An 18,450-nucleotide genomic window follows, 5' to 3' on the forward strand; every position below is an offset into this window, starting at 1 on the left:
CTTCCATGCCCTTCTCCACAGTAAACACTGATGCACAATATCCCTTCAGTATCTCGCCCCCCCCCCCCGCCCCCCATCTACTGCAGCTCCACACAAAGGCCGCCTTGCTGATATTTGAGGGGCCCTATTCTCTCCCTTGTTATCCTTTTGTCCTTAATGTTTTTATAAAAACCCTTTGGGTTATCCATGACTCCATTTGCCAAAGCTATCTCATGTCCCCTTTTTTGCCCTCATGATTTCCCTCTTAAGTATGCTCGTACTGCCTTTATACTCTAAGGATTCACTCGATCTCTCTGCCGATACCTGATATATACATCCTTCTTTATCTCAACCAAAATCTCATTTTCTCCAGTCATCCAGCATTCCCCAACCTACCAGCCTTTCCTTTCACCCGAACAGAAATATACTCTATGTCAGACAATCACCTGATGAAGGAGCGTCGCTCCGAAAGCTAGTGTGCTTCCAAGTAAACCTGTTGGACTATAACCTGGTGTGGTGTGATTTTTTAACATTGTACTCCCCAGTCCAACACCGGCATCTCCGAATCAGGAATATACTGTGTCTGGACTCTTGTTATCTCATACTTGAATGCTTCCCATTTTCCAGCAGTCCTTTAACCTGCGAACATCTGCCCCCAATCAGCTTTTGAAAGATCTTGCCTAATACCTGAGTCTTCCTCCAATTTAGAACTTCAACTTTTAGATCTGATATATTTAGATCTGATATATTATTTTCAATCACTGGTCTAAAGTTAATAGAATTATGGTTGCTGGCGCTTAGGTTTTGCACCCTCGCCAGTATGTACATCCACATTGTGAATTAGAAAATGTCCTTGTACACACTTAACAAATTCCTCTATTTGGCAGATAGGTAAATGGGCAGGAGTTATACCTTGGGTCCACTCTTCCTTCATTCCCATCAACCCTAACCCCATTCCCACCCCAATAGTCCAACGGCACTTTCCCCTGCAACTGCCGAATGTGTGACACCAGCCCATTTACCTACTCCCTTCTCACTATCCAAGGACCCAAACTTACCTTCCAGGTGAAGCAGCACTTTACCTGCACTTCCCACAACCCAGTCGACTGCAGTTGCTGCTCATAATGTGGTTTCATCTACATTGGGGAAAACGAAGCATAAACTGGGTGACTGCTGCACAGAACATCTACGTTCTACCTGCAAAAAAGACCCTGAGCTTCCAGTTGCCTGCCAATTCCACACCTCACCCTGTTCCCTGGCCAACATCTCTGTCTCATGTTTGCTGTAGTGTTCCAGCGAAGCTCAGCACCAGCAGAACGAAGAGCACCGAATATTACACTTGGGGACCATACATCCCTCTGGTCCCAATATCGAATTCAATAATTCTCGGGCCTGAAATCCATAGTATCCTCGTCCCTTCCACACACACCAAGCCTTGTTATCACATAGTCTGTCATTACACACTACCTATTCTTAGCCACGAACAGTCTCCATTCACCCTCCCACGCAGATCGTTATCAACTCCCTTTCCTGTCCACAGTTCTTCCCTCGCTTTGGGCTCTGTCCTGATCTATCATTTACTGCATCTGCCTTCCTCCCATAATATCTTCTGCATATAAACCAACGTTTTCCCAATCACCATCAGTTCTGTGGAAGGGTCACCGGCAACTCCTGTTTTTTGTTTCAGATATGCAGCATCCACAGTTCTTTCACCTTTTTATTGAGGTAGAGTTGGAAATTACTTCAAGAGACAGAAGGAGAGGGGGCAGAGACAGAACACACATGAACTGTTGATCTCCGTTGTTACTCATAACGTAAAATCATTGCAGTGCGATCACTTCCCTTAAGCATGAAGAGAGGTCCCGGGCAATCCGTGAGCTTGTGGCGCAACGGTAGCGCGTCTGACTCCAGATCAGAAGGTTGCGTGTTCGAATCACGTCAGGCTCACTGACGTCAACTTCTTACATTTCAAATCAAGAAAGGAGAACGTTCACTCTCGATATCTGTTGAGCCAAATCTTCTTTACGGAAATTTTCGATCACACGTGAAACTTTGCCGTCTGTTTGATTTGTGAACACTGTGTCAGGGAGGTGGTGTGCCCATTGTCTGGGTAAATGCTCAGCTCCCCCAGTTCATCACGGGATTTAAACACAGCCGTCTCCCTCTGGGCAGCCGCTTCATTTAGTTGGTTACAGCGAGGTGTGAATTAACATAATCCGATATTTTTACAACATAATCCAGAGACTCCCAGCTTTATGTTTCAATCTATCAGGAGAGTGATAGCGAGTTCAGATAGAAATGTTTCCCACCAACAGCAAATCCTTTCCTCTCACTGGACACAGTTAAAATTATCTTTATTCAACAGGAGAAGCGGAACTCTAGTCTGACGGCCTCTCTCCACATTAACGGTGAGCCTGAATTTTATAAACGGTGTCAGTAAAATCCAGTGGCGGACACGGATTTGGTTCAATCGATTTTTTTGCCAAGCGTAATTCACCGAGAGGATGCTGCTGTGTGAAACAGCGTGGGGAATTACTGCAGGGCCTCCTGCGCATGGGACAAACCGCAACTGATGTGTTTCACCTTCACCAGTTTATTCCCATCTCGGAGAAGAGAGGTTTGATGATTCGGATCATAGCAGCCAGACAGAGGACAGGAGAAGAGCACTCAGCCCTTCACAAGCTTGTCACCACAGCTGGGTCATCGTGGCCCGTGTATCAGTATGGGATAGTAATCTGCATCTACTGACTGGAAGCACAGCAAATTGGAGTGCTGGTGGGACTGTCACACAGGAGAAAACGGCTTCGACCTATCAACTGGAGTGGCTCCCAATGCGCAACTCCGCTCACCTCAACTGAATAACTGTAAACAAATTACTCCGTGATTCAAAGAAATACTCGGTTTTGAATCTGCATTGTGTCATGTACCTTCGAGAATGATGTCAAAACACCTTCATTGCTGTGATGGAGAATCCTGTTGGGCAGAATATATCCGTTGTCAAATTTCCTGCGTTCTGTTGGTCCAACTCCGATTTCACTCAGAATCATGAAATGTGGGACAGCGCAGACTGAGGCTACGCAGCCCACCTTAGCTCTGCTGGTTCTGCGCAATATGTAAATAAGTGTCTCATTCTGTCGCCTTCTCCCTGTTAAATCTGCACATTGTTATATTGAACATGCCCCACCGAATTCCCGTTTGTGTCCATTGAATCTACCTCTTTGTCACTGTCAGACAGCGACTTATTGACCCTACTCCCTGTGCGAAAACGTTCTTCCTAATGTCACTTTTACTTATTTTCCTGATGACTTTAAATCTCTGCCAAATCGTTCTCCATCTTTTCAGGCCTGGAAGCATTTTCACTGCATTATTTCCTCTGTCTAAAACCCTCATGACGTGGAAAACTTCAATCAGACCAGCTTTCAGCCCTCTGTTCTCCAAAGAGAGCTGCCCCAAATTTTCCAATCTCCCTTCATTGCTGACATTCCTCAGGACGGTACCATTCGCGTTAACCTGTTCAGCGCTGCCTGCAATCACTTCACTTCCCCGCTTCCTGAAGTGTCACCTTCAGAATTGAGCGTAATACAGGTGGAGGATTCATTCAGACTCGGATTGCGCGGGCGAAAAATCTGCAATACTTGTTCTCACTTTGAACAAGTGTTTCCCTTCGCCGTGTTCACTGCAATGGCAGCTCTGCGCCGTCCCTAATTCAGACAGTCCGATCTTATTTAACAAAGCGGCTTTTTGAGAAAATTCATCGGCCATTTTTGCATATGCTCGAAGACCCAAAGCTAGAATCATACCCCAGACTAACGAGCCACCAGCCATGGGTGCAGCCACCTCCGGAAGCAGGTGAGACCTGCTCAGTACGAAATACATTGCACATTACTCCCAGAATTGCAAGTAGGGAAGTGATTCAAGAACATCTGCTTCTCAATCAGTCTCCCTGCTCCCAAGACGCTGCTGTTTGTCCCGGCCCCAGGGACCGGGTTGTATCCACTGGTGTATAATTGAACCATTTCGTTTCTACTTGCAAGCTGTGCTGGTGGAAGGCAGAGCCCATTCACTCTTCTGCTCTCTCGCACTATTACGTGAGGCAGGATAAGTCAGTTACAGTCATGCGTAGGAAATGGGCAACTTTGAACTTGTTCCAAAAGTCTTGTTAACGGAGAGATAGAAAGATGCTGTGCTGCCAGGACAGAGAGAAATGGACACTGGAGACTCTTCCCTCAGGTAAATTGATATGAGTGCATTTTTGTGCAGCCTCCTTGGTGTTCAGAATATGTCTTGACACAGCAATCCTGCAGAAAGTCTTTTATTACACAGCTGTTGGTTTCTTTACTGCAGGAAATGGACTAAAACAGCAAGTCATGTGTTTCAACTTCACCGGTTCATTGCCACCCGAGAGAAGAGGTTTCAAACGAGATCAGTACACACCGACAGAGAACAGGACAAGACAACTCAGAGCTCCACAAGGGTGCCAGCGCAACTGTGTAAATTTGACTTGTGTATCGATGCGATATGTTGAGATCAGATACTCGAAGTTTTGGGAAGCAAATGACATGGCAAGGAACAGAACAGAGCGCCGTTATCGACATTTAGACACTCAGGAAGTCGTTTGAAAAGCAAGATGCTGAACGAAGTACCATCGCAAAGGAAAGTCGCTCAAGGAGACACTGAACAATAACAGAGGAGGGTTTCGATTCATCAATGACTGGGTTAGGGGGCCAGCACGCTCCCGCTGCGCCACGCGGCTCCAACGCACTGCGGTGCTTCCCACGGGTCCCTTCAGCCTTTCGTCTGGCGCGTGGCATGCACGTTCGAGACTGATGTCAAAGATCTCCACTGCTGTCGTCTTATAGGCTGTTGCGCAGTCGTATGGAGGCTGTGTAAATATAAACTCTTTCTAACTTCCCACATTCTGTTGGTCGAACTGTGATTTCACTCTGAATCATGTGCCATAGCGCAGACAGACGCCATGCGGCCCACCTTCGCTCTGCTGGGTCGACACAGTAAGTAAACGTGGGTCTCTATTCGTATCATTCTCTTGCCTTCTCCATGTAATTCTGCACATTGTTACTTTAAACATGACCACCGAAATCCCGTTTGCGTCTAATGAATCTGCCTCTTTGTCAGTGTCAGTTAGGGATTTACTGACCCCAACCACTCACTGTACGAAAGCGTGCTTCCTAATGTCACTTTTGGTTCTTTTCCTCATGACTTTAAAACTCTGCCGAATCGTTGCCGATCCTTTCAGGCGTTGGAGCATTTTGACTACATTACTTTCTCTGTCTAGACTTCGCATGACTCGGAAAGCTTCAATCGGGACAGATTTCAAACTTCTGTTCTCCGAAGAGAGCTGTCCTAAATTTCCAATCGACCCTCATCGCTGACATCCCTCAAACACCGCACCACTCACGTCAACCTATTCAACGCTATCTCCAATCATTTCACTTCGCTGCTTTCTGTCCCATTGGTACTCCAGGGAGCCCAACCTCGTTTAACGAAGGTGCTTTTTGAGAAAATTAAATAGGTACTTTTACACAAGCCATGAAACGCGTGCTCGTCCGGAATCTCTCGCAAATCTGCGTCGACGAAGACCCAAAGCGAAAATCATACCCCTAGACCAACGAGCCACACCGCAGGCACGCCTGCGCCCCCGCTCTACCTCTTGAACCAGCTGAGTCTTGCTCAGAGTGAAGTATAGTTGACATTGAACAGGCTGGGCTGTTTTCTCTGGAACGTCGAAGGTTGAAGGATGCCTTTATGGAGGATTACAAAATTATGAGGGGCATGGATAGGATAAATAGGCAAAGTCTTTTCCCTGGGGTCGGAGAGTCAAGAACTAGAGGGCATAGATTTAGGGTGAGAGGGGAAAGATATAAAAGAGACCTAAGGGGCAACTTTTTCACGCAGAGGGTGGTGCGTGTATGGAATGAGCTGCCAGAGAAAGTGGCGGAGGCTGGTACAATTGCAACATTTAAGAGGGGTTTGGATGGATATATGAATAGGAAGGGTTTGGAGTGATATGGGCCGGGTGCTGGCAGTTGGGACTAGATTGGGGTGGGATATCTGGTCGGCATGGACGGGTTGGACCGAAGGGTCTGTTTCCATGCTGTACATCTCTATGACTCTATGAAGAGCTGCTTCTCATTCTGTCTCTCAGCTGCCGATTGCCCGTCCCGAGGAACCGGGCCCTCTCTAATGGCAGAAAATTAAACCGTTTTCTTTCGAAACTTTTCTCTGACACCGGAGTGACCAGTGACAAGCATTGCCCTCCTCAACATAGGGTACAGAGAACAGGAGAAGACCCCGCAGACCTCCACGAGTGTGTCATCTCAACTGTGCACATTGGGCCAGTGTATCAATGTGAAATATTTACGTCGAAGTTTTTTGGGAAGCAGATGAGAAGGCGAGGTGCACAACAGTGCGCCGTGATACGGGAAAGCTGCTAAAGACGACGTTGAATGAATAGGAGAGAATGGTTTCTCTTTTGGGTTATGGTCCCAACACGCACGCGTTGTGCCATTCTCCCGCATTGCTGGGCAGTTTTTCCAGAGAAGTATTCAGCTTTTCATCTGGCGTGTGGTAGGCACGTTTGAGAATGACGTCAAACGATCTTCACTGCTGTCGTGGCATATGCTGTTGTACAGACATATCGTCGATGTGCAAAAATAAACTGTGTCTAAATTCCCACATTCTGTTTTTCGAACTGTGATTTCGCTCAGAATCACTAATTTTCAAAACTCGCAATATTCAAACTTTAACAAAGTGCTCATAGAAATGATTAGTGAACACCTGGAAGAAATTCTTCCAAACTTACCTGGGGAATTTCGCTTTGAGGGGTCTTGAACTTTAAGTGGAAGGAAGGGAAGTTTGCCTCGAGGCTGTTTCATGTGGAGATGTGTTCTCCATGTAAACTGGTCGTAGTTGACCATCCCAGTGCTTCCCGATGCAGGGCTGCCTGACCCCCAGGGAGGTTTACTTGTAGCAACTGGAGTGAATCCAGAGAGGGAGTAGTTTCTGCAAAGGTGCTCAAATACTTTCTATCTCTCTTTTAGGTATTTTCCTTGTGTATACCCTCAGTTTGGCACGTATGCAGTTTGCACCCTGGAGAATGATTGCTTTTTTGCTCATGTTCACAATTAAAAGTGTCGTTTCTCATGGAACTGAGCCGCATTGAAAGGATTGGCATATTGATATATATATATATATGTACACGTATTTAGGTTTAGATTAGATTAGATTAGATTTGAATGAAGTTTTCCTCTAAACACACCTAAGCCTATCTGGCTGCATGAGGGATTTCAGGTTTCTGTGTGATGGGTATTATGTGATCAGCAGGCATCTGGCAAACTACAGGAACTGCCACCTATGTTATGTTCATTAACTGTACTGACAGTGATCACTTATTTTGTGATTTTTTTTTGCAGGAAGACGTGCCGAAAGAAATCTGAAAAGAAATGATACATCAACTTCTGACAGAGCCACTTGATTCATTGGGACTTGAATATCAGCAGCCATTCCAATCAAGAAGACATGATTGCTTTTGTTTGCTTGAAAGATTTTGGACACTGGTGCGGCAGGAAGAATACTGAGACACCGAGTGAGGGAGATTCAGTGCGCTGACTGTGAAAAGTGCTTCACACCATTTACTCAGCTGGGGGGAATCAAAATCTCACCCCTCACGGTGGGGATAGACTATGTCCCCGTTCTGATTGAAATTCCAAACCCAGACCAACACAAGGAAAGCTCTCCCAATGGGGAAACTGTGGAAATGTGGGGACTGAGGGAAAGGATTCCCTTCCCCATCCCTGCTGGAAACCCACAGACGTATTCACGGCGGGGAGAGGCCATTCGCCTGCTCGGTGTGCAGGAAGGGCTTCAGTCGGATCAGCCATCTGGAGACGCACGAGAGGGTCCACAAGTGAGAGAAGCCATTCACGTGCCCCATGTACAGGAGGGGGTTCACTCAGTCAGCTGCACTGCAGACCCACCAGTGGGTCCACACCGGAGAGAGGCCGTTCACCTGCTGTCAGTGCCGGAAGGGCTTCATTTGCTCCTCCCACCTGGGGAAGCACCAGCGCGTTCACGTGCCATCGCAGGGGGATGGAAGGAGCGATGGCCGAGCGCCGCTAATAACCCAGCTCTGGGGACTCTCAGGTCCGAATCCCGTCGCGGCAGATGGCAGAATTGGGATTCGGTAAGTAATCTGAACTTCAGAATTTCAGGATGAAACCATTTTCAGAGGGCAAAAACCCATCTGATTCTCTCATGTCCTTTTCAGTGATGGAAACTGCCGTTGCGGGAAAGGATTCACTCAGTCGTCCCAGCTGTATGCTTTACCCGGCTGTACGAAGGAGCCAGTTACAAAGGGACAACTCAACTGACCAATAATAAAGAAAGTGTGGTGGGGGGAGTGGGGGTGAGTGTGTGCACTTTGAGCTTGAGGTGCTTTTCTTTTTTAAAGAAAAGCTACTTTTTATACACCTTGTGATGTGGTGATCTGAAGCTGTAACAAAGTTGGGTCGCAGTAAAGGTTACCTGAACTTACCGCCAGGCTTAAACTCTCATTGAAAGCTGTGAGATCCAACAGCTTCTCATTTCTTTCAGCCACCAGCACCGAGTTTCCAATGTCGTGTCTCAGAAGGAGCAGTGAATGAGTAGCTAGTATTGTTCGAAATTGTAAATTTTTCAGGACTGCAGGTTTATTGTTTCATTGGCATTGCAAAGTTTACTGGCAACAGTGGGAGGTGTGGGCTGTATTCACTGGAAACAAAGTTTTAAAATGACACAAACACCAGGGTATAGTCCAACAGGTTTATTTGGAAGCATTAGGTTTTGGAGCGCTGTTCCTTCATCAGGTAGCTGTTGAGTAGGATGGTAAGACACAGAATATATAGCAAAAGATTATAGTGTCATGCAACATAAATGATATATTGAAGCAACCTGTTAAGTCTTTCATCTTTTAAAATGGGTTGCAGATTTCGGTTCATTAATCTGTAAATGCCAGAACTTCTTTTTAGTCATATTCTCCAGGTAACTTAATGTTTTATAAAGGGAGGTGACACCTCAGGTCAGACAACGCATGAGAGCTGTGAGGTTAGAGTCTTTCTGTATCCCAGTCTTGAGTCAGACTGGTTCTATTTCAAAATATATAATCCTGCAAATGCAATTCACCCCAAAGACTTCTATGTGCGAGTGCATGCATGAGACAGAGCGTCTGTGTGCGTGTGTGTGCATGCTGGGTAAAGTGTGCGTGTGATGGAGTATAATTGTGTGAGAAGGTGTGTGCATGGATGTGAGTGTGAGGGGTGTATCAATGTGTGTCTGAGAGAGAGCCTGTCTATCAGAGAGGGTATGCACGACCGTGTGAGTACTTGAGTGTGTGTGTGTGTGTGAGTGAGTGAGTGAGATAGAGAGAGAGAGAGAGAGAGAGAGATAGTTTGTGTGTGTATTGTGTAGCTGGGTCTCCTGCAGTGAGACATGAATCCAAGGTCTCAGCTGAGGTCATTCTCGTGTGTTCCAAACTTGTTATCAGCCTCTGCTCGGCCACTAGAAACGATTAAGCAGTTAAGCAGTTTCACAACACACACTGGAGAGGGCAAGGTGAAGGGCTTATGTCTGAAACGTTGATTCTCCTGCTCCTTGGATGCTGCCTGACCTGCTGTGCTTTTTCAACACCACACTCTCGACTCTGATCTCCAGCATCTGCATTTCTCACTTTCTCCTCATGGGCGAGGTGGGACTTGTCTTTTATCCACTCCTAAAGCCTGTCCTTGGTTGTGGCCTAACTGTGCATATATCAATGCAAGTTTCAGAAAGGTTTCTAAGCTTGTTGTTTTTTAAAAAAGAACATTCTTCCAGACTTTAACAACGTTTCTGAATATACGATTTTAGCTATTCTCAATTTTAAAAATCAGTCATTTCTCGCACACCCTGTTTCCCAGGTAGAATCGTCACCACCCATTCTCTCTCTCTCCTTAAAAGGGCTTGATACAGCGATCAAAGAGGGCTGAGGCACCAGAAACGAGGGGGAGGGGCGCTGGTGGGTGTGGAGAAGGGAGAGAAATGGAGAGGGGGACAGAAGTTGGGGGGTAGAGAAGGACTGGTGTTCAGAGGGTTATGGGGAGAGAATGGGGGTGCAGTGTGAGGAGAGAGAATGGGCAGGGGGCAGTGGGTGGGGAGAAAATGGACGGGGGGGGGCAGTGTGTGAAGAGAGAGACAGCACAATCCTACCTTCCCCAGAACTGGTATCAATGTCCCACGAACGAACCCACTCCTCCCACAGCAGACTTGTGGCAATCATTTCTCAATATACGCGTGGCTAAGGCAGTGGAATCATATCATCCCTACAGGCCATTCACACCGACCTTCCCAGCAGCATCCCATGCAGACCCACTCGATTATGCTGCAGCTCTGCAATTCCACATGGCTATTTCCTGACGAAGGGTTTTGCCGGAAACGTCGATTCTCCTACTCCTCGCACGCTGCCTGACCTGCTGTGCTTTTCCAGCACACACTCTCGACCCTAATCTCCAGCATCTGCAGTCGTCACTTTCGCCCTGTTGGGGGTGAATGTTCTTTGCCGAGTCTTTTGAAGCTCTTCAAATCTTTCCTCCTCACCCTAAACGTGTACCCTCTAGTTTTGGAATACCTCTACCCTGGGGTAAAGGCAGGAACGTTGAGCAGCCAGACAAAATGCAAAAGGAATAAAACGTCGAGGCACAGGGGAAAAAAACATTTCGGCAAAAAAAATGGCGTTGGCATTTTTCTCTCGTATTCGCATTTGGAGACTTAAAATTTGTCACGATCTGGAGGTGCCGGTGTTGGACTGGGGTGTACAAAGTTAAAAATCACACAACACCAGATTACAGTCCAATCGGCTTGTTTCGAAACACTTAGCTTTCGGAGCGTGGCTCCTTCATCAGGCGGTTGTGGAGTGTAAGATCAGAAGATCATAAATTCTGTGTTACCATGTTATATTCCACAACCACCTGATGAAGGACCAGCGCTCCAAAAACCCGTGCTTCCAAATAAGCCTGTTGGACTAGAACCAGGTGTTTTGTGATTTTTAACTCTAAAATTTGTCAGTAACACCAGCATCGTGACAGAGCATACTGAGCATGCTCCGCGGTGTCAGTAAGCACTACGCATGTCTGTCGGTGTCATCAAAGTACTGCGCATACTCCTGGGTGTCCGCAGAAAAGGCGCACGAGCGCCTTTCCATGGACCAATGGAGAACCTTGGAGGACCCGAAGGAGTCTGGTCCTCCTGCCAATCAAAGTCGGCCGTTGTCGAAATGCGGAAGTTGGACCGTGAGCTCTGAAGCCGCTGATCTTTTGTCACTGAATGAAGATTAAACCTCACCCCAGACTATAAATTCCTTCCTCTGTCTAAAATTTGTGAGTATAATAGTGTTTTTGTCAACACGTTTTTCATTTTCTTTTCATTCTGGGGTTCAATTATTGATTTGTAGCAAATGAAAGAGTGAATCGAGGGAGGGGACAGACTCTGGAAAAGTTGATCCAGGTCTGTGTCTCACTTTTCAAACGCAATGCCACAATGTAAAGGTATAGCCTTTGATGTACGTAAAAAAAAAGCAGAAAGGAGGTGCATTGTTTATGTAGTGATATGTTGAGATGTGGCGAAAGTGAGATGCTGGAGATCAGAGTTGAAAAGTGTGGCGCTGGCAAACCACAGCAGGTAAGGCAGCAACTGAGGAGGAGAGGCGACGTTTCGGGCATCAGCTCTTCATCAGGAAAGATGTGTGGCTGGACAAAGGGGCCTCAGCGTCCTTCGAAACCAGTTACTGCCAGTTGTCAGACAGGTGCAGCAAGCAATGAGCAAAGCAAGTGATATATTAGCAAGAGGAATTGAGTTCAGAAGTGTGGATGTCTTTCAGCAGTTAGGCCGGTCATTTAATGTATTCAAGGCTGAGTTCATTCGACTTTGATGAACAAAGAAGTGGATGGTTTTGGGGGAAGGCAAGAAAATGGTTTTAAGACCAGTATAGAACAGTTACAGAGTCATACAGCACAGAAACAGACCCTTCAGTCCAACTCGTCCATGCTGACTATATTCACAAACTAAACTAGTCCCACCTTCCAATGTTGGGCCCATATCCTTCTGAAACTTTTCTATTTGTGCACTTTTTCAAATTTATTTTAAATGTTGTTACTGTACCTGCATTCACTACTTCCTCTGGACATTCATTTGACACACACTCCACGCTCTTAAACGAAAAATGTGCTCCTCTTGTCTTTTTAAAAATTTTCTCCTCTCACCTTAAAAAGATTGCTCACTATTCTTGAAACAACAGCTGATATTGACCTCATCTATGCCCCCTTTATAAACCTCAATAAGGTCACCTCTCAACCTCCTATGTTCCAGTGAAAAAGTTCCAACCTATTCACCTAGATGGAAGTCGTTCCATATTCAGTTATGATCTGTTCAATGCTTGTGCAGGCTCGAAAGACCAAATAGCCAACTCCTGCTCCCAATTCTCTCACTGTGGCCAGGACAGCAAGAGACCATAAGACATAGGAGCAGAAATTAGGCCATTCAGCCCATCAGATCTGTTCATACCATTCAATCGTGGTTGATAGGTTTTTCAACCCCATTCTCCTGCGCTCTCCCTGGAACTCTCCATCCCCATGATACTCAGGAACCTATCTACCTCAGTCTTAAATATCCTCAGTGACCTGGCCTCTACAACATTCTGCAGAAATGAATTCCATAGATTCACCACTCTTTCACTGAAGAAGTATCTCCTTATCTGCGTTCTAAAACGCCCTCCCTTTACTCAAAGGTTGTGCCCTCAGGTCCTCGTCTCTCCTACCAATGGAAACATCCTCTGAAAGTCTACTCTGTCCAGGCCATTCAGTATTCTGTATGTTTCCATTAGATCCCCCTGAGTGTGGGCCAGTTAATCAGCATGAAACAGACCCTTCAGGATGAGGTACAGCAGGGATTAGGTTCAGCAATGAGAGAATGGAGGGAGGTATGTGGGACAGAGATTTTCAGCTTCTAGGGAATAACAGAGGAAAGAGAGTTTAGCATAAATTAGAATTGATTGGATGGGCCAAGAAGTAGCAGATGGGGTTTAATTCAGAGAAATGTGAGATGTTGCATTTTGGTCCAGCAATCCAGGCAGGACTGACACAGTTAAGGGGAGTGTTGCAGAACAAAGAGACCTTAGAGTGCAGGTTCATAGTTCCTTGAAGGTGGAGTCTTACATAGACAGTATAGTGAACAAGGTGTTTGGTATACTTTCCTTTCTTGGCCAGAGCATTCAGTATAGGAACTGGGAGATAATTTTGCGACTGTACAGGACATTGGTTAGGCCATTTTTGGAATACTGCATTCAATTCTGGTCTCTCTGATGTAGGAAAGATGTTATGAAACTTTGAGAGGGGTCAGAAAATATTTAGAAGGCTGTTGCCAGATTTGGAGGGTTTGAGCTGCAGGAAGGGGCTGAATAGGCCAGGGAGATATTTTCTTTGGAGCATCAGAGGCTGAGTGGTAACCTTTAAAGAAGTTTATAATGGGCATGGATAGGGTGAATACCCAAGGTCTTTTCTCCATGGTAGGGGAGTCCAGAACTAAAGGGGCAGAAGTTTAAGGTGAGTAGGGAAAGGGACCTGAGGGGCAACATACTTTCAGACAGAGGGTGGAACGTGTATGGAACGAACTACCAGAGGAAGTGGGGAGGCTGGTACAATGACAACATTTAAAAGCCACTGGATGTTTATTTGAATAGGAAGGATTTAGAGGGATGAGTCAAATGCTGGCAAATGGGACTAGATTAGTTTGTGATATATAGTTGGCACGGATGAGTTGAGCCAAAGGGTCTGTTTCTGTTCTGTATGACTTTAATCATCTTCAGTGAAAGCAGAAGTGTTGTTGAGAAGACTGGACTTTCAGAGCAGCTTTCAAAAATGTTTTGCCTTTACTCAGAGCAGAAGAAGTTATAATGAAATCTTTCATTTGTGAGACAGCAACTGAGTGAGTGCATCTGGGATTTGGTGGAAAGTGGGAATTCATTGCACTGTGGGGATGAAACCCTAACCTATCAGGTCATTTCTGCTGGTAGATAAGACTAGGCCCCAAGATTAGGGGAGGTAGATTTAGGACAGAGATGAGGAGGAACTGCTTTTCCTGGAGAGTAGTGAAACTATGGAAGTCTCTGCCCAAGGAAGCAGAGAAGGCAGCTTCGTTAAGTATATTCAAGACACAATTAGATGGGTTTCTGCATAATTGGGGAATTAAGGATAGTTGGGACATTGCAGGGAGGAGGAGCTGAGATGATGGATAGATCAGCCATAATCTTAATGAATGGCAGAGCAGGCAGGACGGGCCAAATGGCTGACTCCTGCTTCTATTACAATGAACCTATAACTCTGCATTTCCCATGGCTAACCCAACGAACCTGCACATCCCTGGACACTATGGTCAATTTAGCCTGGCCAATACAAATCAAGGCTGGTGAGCAATGTCGTGATGTGGAAATGAACATCAGAGAATGATAGAAAGGGACAAGGAGAGTAAATACACCAGCAATCAAAACTGGATTCAGAAGATCACAAAAACTGAAACTAAAAACTGAATGTGAGCTGCATTGTAATAGAAGTGAATGAATTGACTGAACACATTGAAGAGAATAATTATGATCTGAGACTCCTTACAGGGACATGACTTCAGGATGGCAAGGACTGGATCCTGAATATCGAGGGGGTAGTCAAATGGGAAGCTCAGTAAAGGGAGAGGATTGTTGCTGCTCATCAAAGCACTGATCACAGGGTAGTCTGGTGTCAGCTTGGATTTCAGGTCCGGATTTCTCTGTCCTCTGTTGATCTCCCTGTTCCCACAGAGTAAGATGTTGGTCTGTTCTCAGCTCTGCTGGATTTCTGCTGAAACTTTAACGCCCCCTTTTACACGTTCGGGAAAAATAAAACATTTATTCAATCGAGACCCAATCCATAATCTCCCAGACTGTCAACCAGTCCAAGTAAATCTGAAGTAGGGGTCTCCCAGGATTCTGATCGTGCTCTACCTGAGGAATTCTCTCTCTTCCTTACATCTAACTATTAATATCCAGCTATGATTTACAATCATACTTGCACCAACAAAAATAAAGCATCTGTTATCAAATAGACATATGGATATACAGCATGGAAACAGGGTTTCTCTATTACACACACAGAACCACACTCTCCATGGGGATGAATTTGAATTTGCAGCATTACATTTGCAGATACATTCTATTTTGCTCAAAAATTCTAAATTTGACGGTGTTAGGCAAGAACTTTCAAAAGCTGATTGTGCGCCAATGTTTGCAGGTAAAGGGACGGCTGGAAAATGGGAAGCCTTCAGAACTGTGATAACTCGAGTCCAGAGAAAGTATATTCTTGTTAGGGTGAAAGGAAAGGCTGGTAGGTATAGGAAATGCTGGCTGACTGGAGGAATTTAGGGTTTGGTTCAGAAAATGAAGGAAGCATATGTCAGGTATAGACAGGACAGATCGAGTGAAGCCTTACAGTATAAAGGGAGTAGGAGTATACTTAAGAGAGAAATCGGGGGGGAAAACAGGGGACATGAGATAGCTTTGGCAACTAGAGTTAAGGAGAATTCAAAGGATTTTTACAAATACATTAAGGACAAAAGAATAAGTAGGGAGAGAATAGGGCCCCTCAAAGATCAGTAAGGTGGTCTTTGTGTGGAACCGCTGGAGGTGGGGGAGATACTAAATGGGTATTTTGCATCAGAGTTTACTGTGGAAAAGAACATGGAAGATATAGAATGTAGGGAAATAGATGGTGACATCTTGAAAAATGTCCATATTACAGAGGAGCAAGTGCTGGATGCCTTGAAATGAATAAAAGTGGATAAATTCCCAGGACCTGATCAAGTGTACCCGAGAACTCTGTGGGAATCTAGAGAAGTGATTGCTGGGGCTCTTGCTGAGATATTTGTATCATTGATAGTCACAGGTGAGGTGTCGGAAGACTGGAGGTTGATTAACGTTGCGCCACTGTTAAAGAAAGGTGGTAAAGACAAGCCACGGAACTATAGACCAGTGAGCCAGACGTCGGTGTTGTTGGAGGGAATCCAACTGAGGGACAAGATGTACATGTATTGGAAAGGCAAGGACTGATTAGGGATAGTCAATATGGCTTTACGTGTGGGAAATCATGGCTCACAAACTTGAATGAGTTTTTTTGAAGAACTAATGAAGGGAACTGATGCGGGCAGAGAATAGATGTGATCTATATGGACTTCAGTAAAGTGTTCGACAAGATTCCCCATGGGAGACTGGTGAGCAAGGTTAGATCTCATGGAATACGGGAGAACTTGCCATTTGGATACAGAACTGGCTCAAAGGTAGAAGGTGGTGGTGGAGGGTTGTTTTTTCAGACAGGAGGCCTGTGACCAGGAGAGTGCCACAAGGATCTGTGCTGGGTCCACAACTTTATATCATTTATATAAATGATTTGGATGTGAGCATAAGAGGTATAGCTATAAGTTTGCTGATGACACTAAAATTGGAGGTGTAGTGGACAGCAAAGAAGGTTACCTCAGATTACAACAAGATCTTGATCAGATGGGCCAATGGGCTGAGAAGTGGTAGATGGAGGTTAATTCAGATAAACGTGAGGTGCTGCATTTTGGGAAAGCAAATCTTAGCAGTACTTATACACTTAATGGTTAGGTCCTGGAGAGTGTTGCTGAACAAAGAGGTCTTGGAGTGCAGTTTCATAGCTCCTTGAAAGTGGAGTCGCAGGTAGTGAAGAATAGGATAGTGATTGGATAGTGAAGAAGGCATTTGGTCTGCTTTCCTTTAATAGTCAGAGTATTGAGTACAGGAATTGGGAGGTCATGTTGCAGCTGCACAGGACATTGGTTAGGCTACTGTTGGAATATTACATGCAATTCTGGTCTCCTTCCTATCAGAAAGATGTTGTGAAACTTGAAAGGGTTCAGAAAAGATTTACAAGGATGTTGCTGGGATTGGAAGATTTAAGCTATAGGGAGAGGTTGAATAGGCTAAGGCTGTTTTCCCTGGAGTGTCAGAGGCTAAGGGGTGATCTTGCAGATATTGATAAAATCATGAGGGGCTTGGATAGGATAAATGGACAAAGTCTTTCCCCTGGGCTGGGGGAATCCAGAACTAGAGGGCATAGGTGTAGGGTGAAAGAGACCTCAGAGGCAACTTCTTCACTCAGGGAGTGGTATGTGTATGGAATGAGCCGCCAGAGGAAGTGGTGGAGGCTAGTCTGGATGGGCATGTGAATAGGAAGGAGTTTGGAGGGATTTGAGCAAGTTGCTGGCAGGTGGGACTTGATTGGGTTGGGATATCTGGTCGTCATGGATGAGTTGGACTAAAGGGTCTGTTTCCATGCTGTCCATCTATGACTGTGCATTTAGTGTTACACAATGTGCTGGCAGTCAATGCAGGCAGCCAATACATGTAATATTTTGTAAATTTCCGAATCTTGAGTCAGCGGGCTGACCTCACTCCTTTCATGCATTATGTGAGCTGAGATGTCACCTTTTCTTATAAAACCTTAAGTTATCTTGAGAAGGAGCCTGACAGGAAGTTCTGGGACTTGCATATTATTGATACCTGCAACCCATTCTAAAAGATGAAAGACTGAACAATCCAGGTTTGTTCAGTATATAATTTCAGTGGCAGGACATTAATGTTTTTCCATAAATTCTGTGTCTTATGATCTTGTACTCCACAACCAACTGAATAAGAAGCAGCACTCCGAAAGCCGGTGCTTTTAAATAAACTTGTTGGACTGTTACCTTTTATTATGTTATATGTAACTTTGTCCAGGTTGGGGTGGATTCGCCATGTTAAATGACCCATAGTGTTCTGTTTTGGATGGGTTCAGGTGGATTGGCAGTGTTCAGTTACCCATATCGTCGTGGGATGTGCAGGTTAGGGTGGATTGGCTGTGCTAATTTACCCATAGTGCCCAGGGATGTGCAGGTTAGCATGGATTGGCCGTGCTAACTTAACCTACACACCCCTGGGCACTATGGGTAAGATGGATTCACTGTGCTAAATTCACTCTTTCATTAAGAGAGTGGTGCGTGTAAGGAATGAGCTGCCAGAGGAAATGGTGGATGCTTGTACAATTATGACATTTGAAAGGCATCTGGATGGAACTATAAAATGGAAGGGATGAGAGGGATATGGGCCAAATGCTGGCAAATGGGTCTTGATTAATTTAGATTACCTGGTTGGCTTTGACGAGTTGGACTGTTTCCATGCTGGAAATCTCTGACTCTGGCTTGCCACATCTGTACGTTCAGTTTCTCCTTGGTGTCGGTGTTAAGGCCTTTGATGTCTCATTTTGCTCTCTCCTTTCCAGGGATGTTAACCAATTCATGTCTGGTTGTTCCTCAAGAACTTGCATTGCAGGTTCACCCTGAACTGAGACTATTTTTTGAGCTTCCCAAAAT

At 45.4% G+C, this 18,450-nt stretch overlaps 1 non-coding gene across 1 annotated transcript; it reads left to right on the forward strand.

The window, feature by feature from the left end:
• The first annotated feature begins 1,854 nt into the window (after positions 1-1,854).
• trnaw-cca (transfer RNA tryptophan (anticodon CCA)) lies at positions 1,855-1,926 on the forward strand. Its single transcript has one exon. It is a non-coding gene; the product is annotated as a tRNA-Trp (tRNA).
• Positions 1,927-18,450: the final 16,524 nt, after the last annotated feature.

The sequence above is a fragment of the Chiloscyllium plagiosum genome, unplaced genomic scaffold, assembly GCF_037043375.1.
Source record: "Chiloscyllium plagiosum isolate Xiang-an unplaced genomic scaffold, Cpla_swu_hap1 HiC_scaffold_27, whole genome shotgun sequence".
NCBI lineage: Eukaryota > Metazoa > Chordata > Chondrichthyes > Orectolobiformes > Hemiscylliidae > Chiloscyllium > Chiloscyllium plagiosum.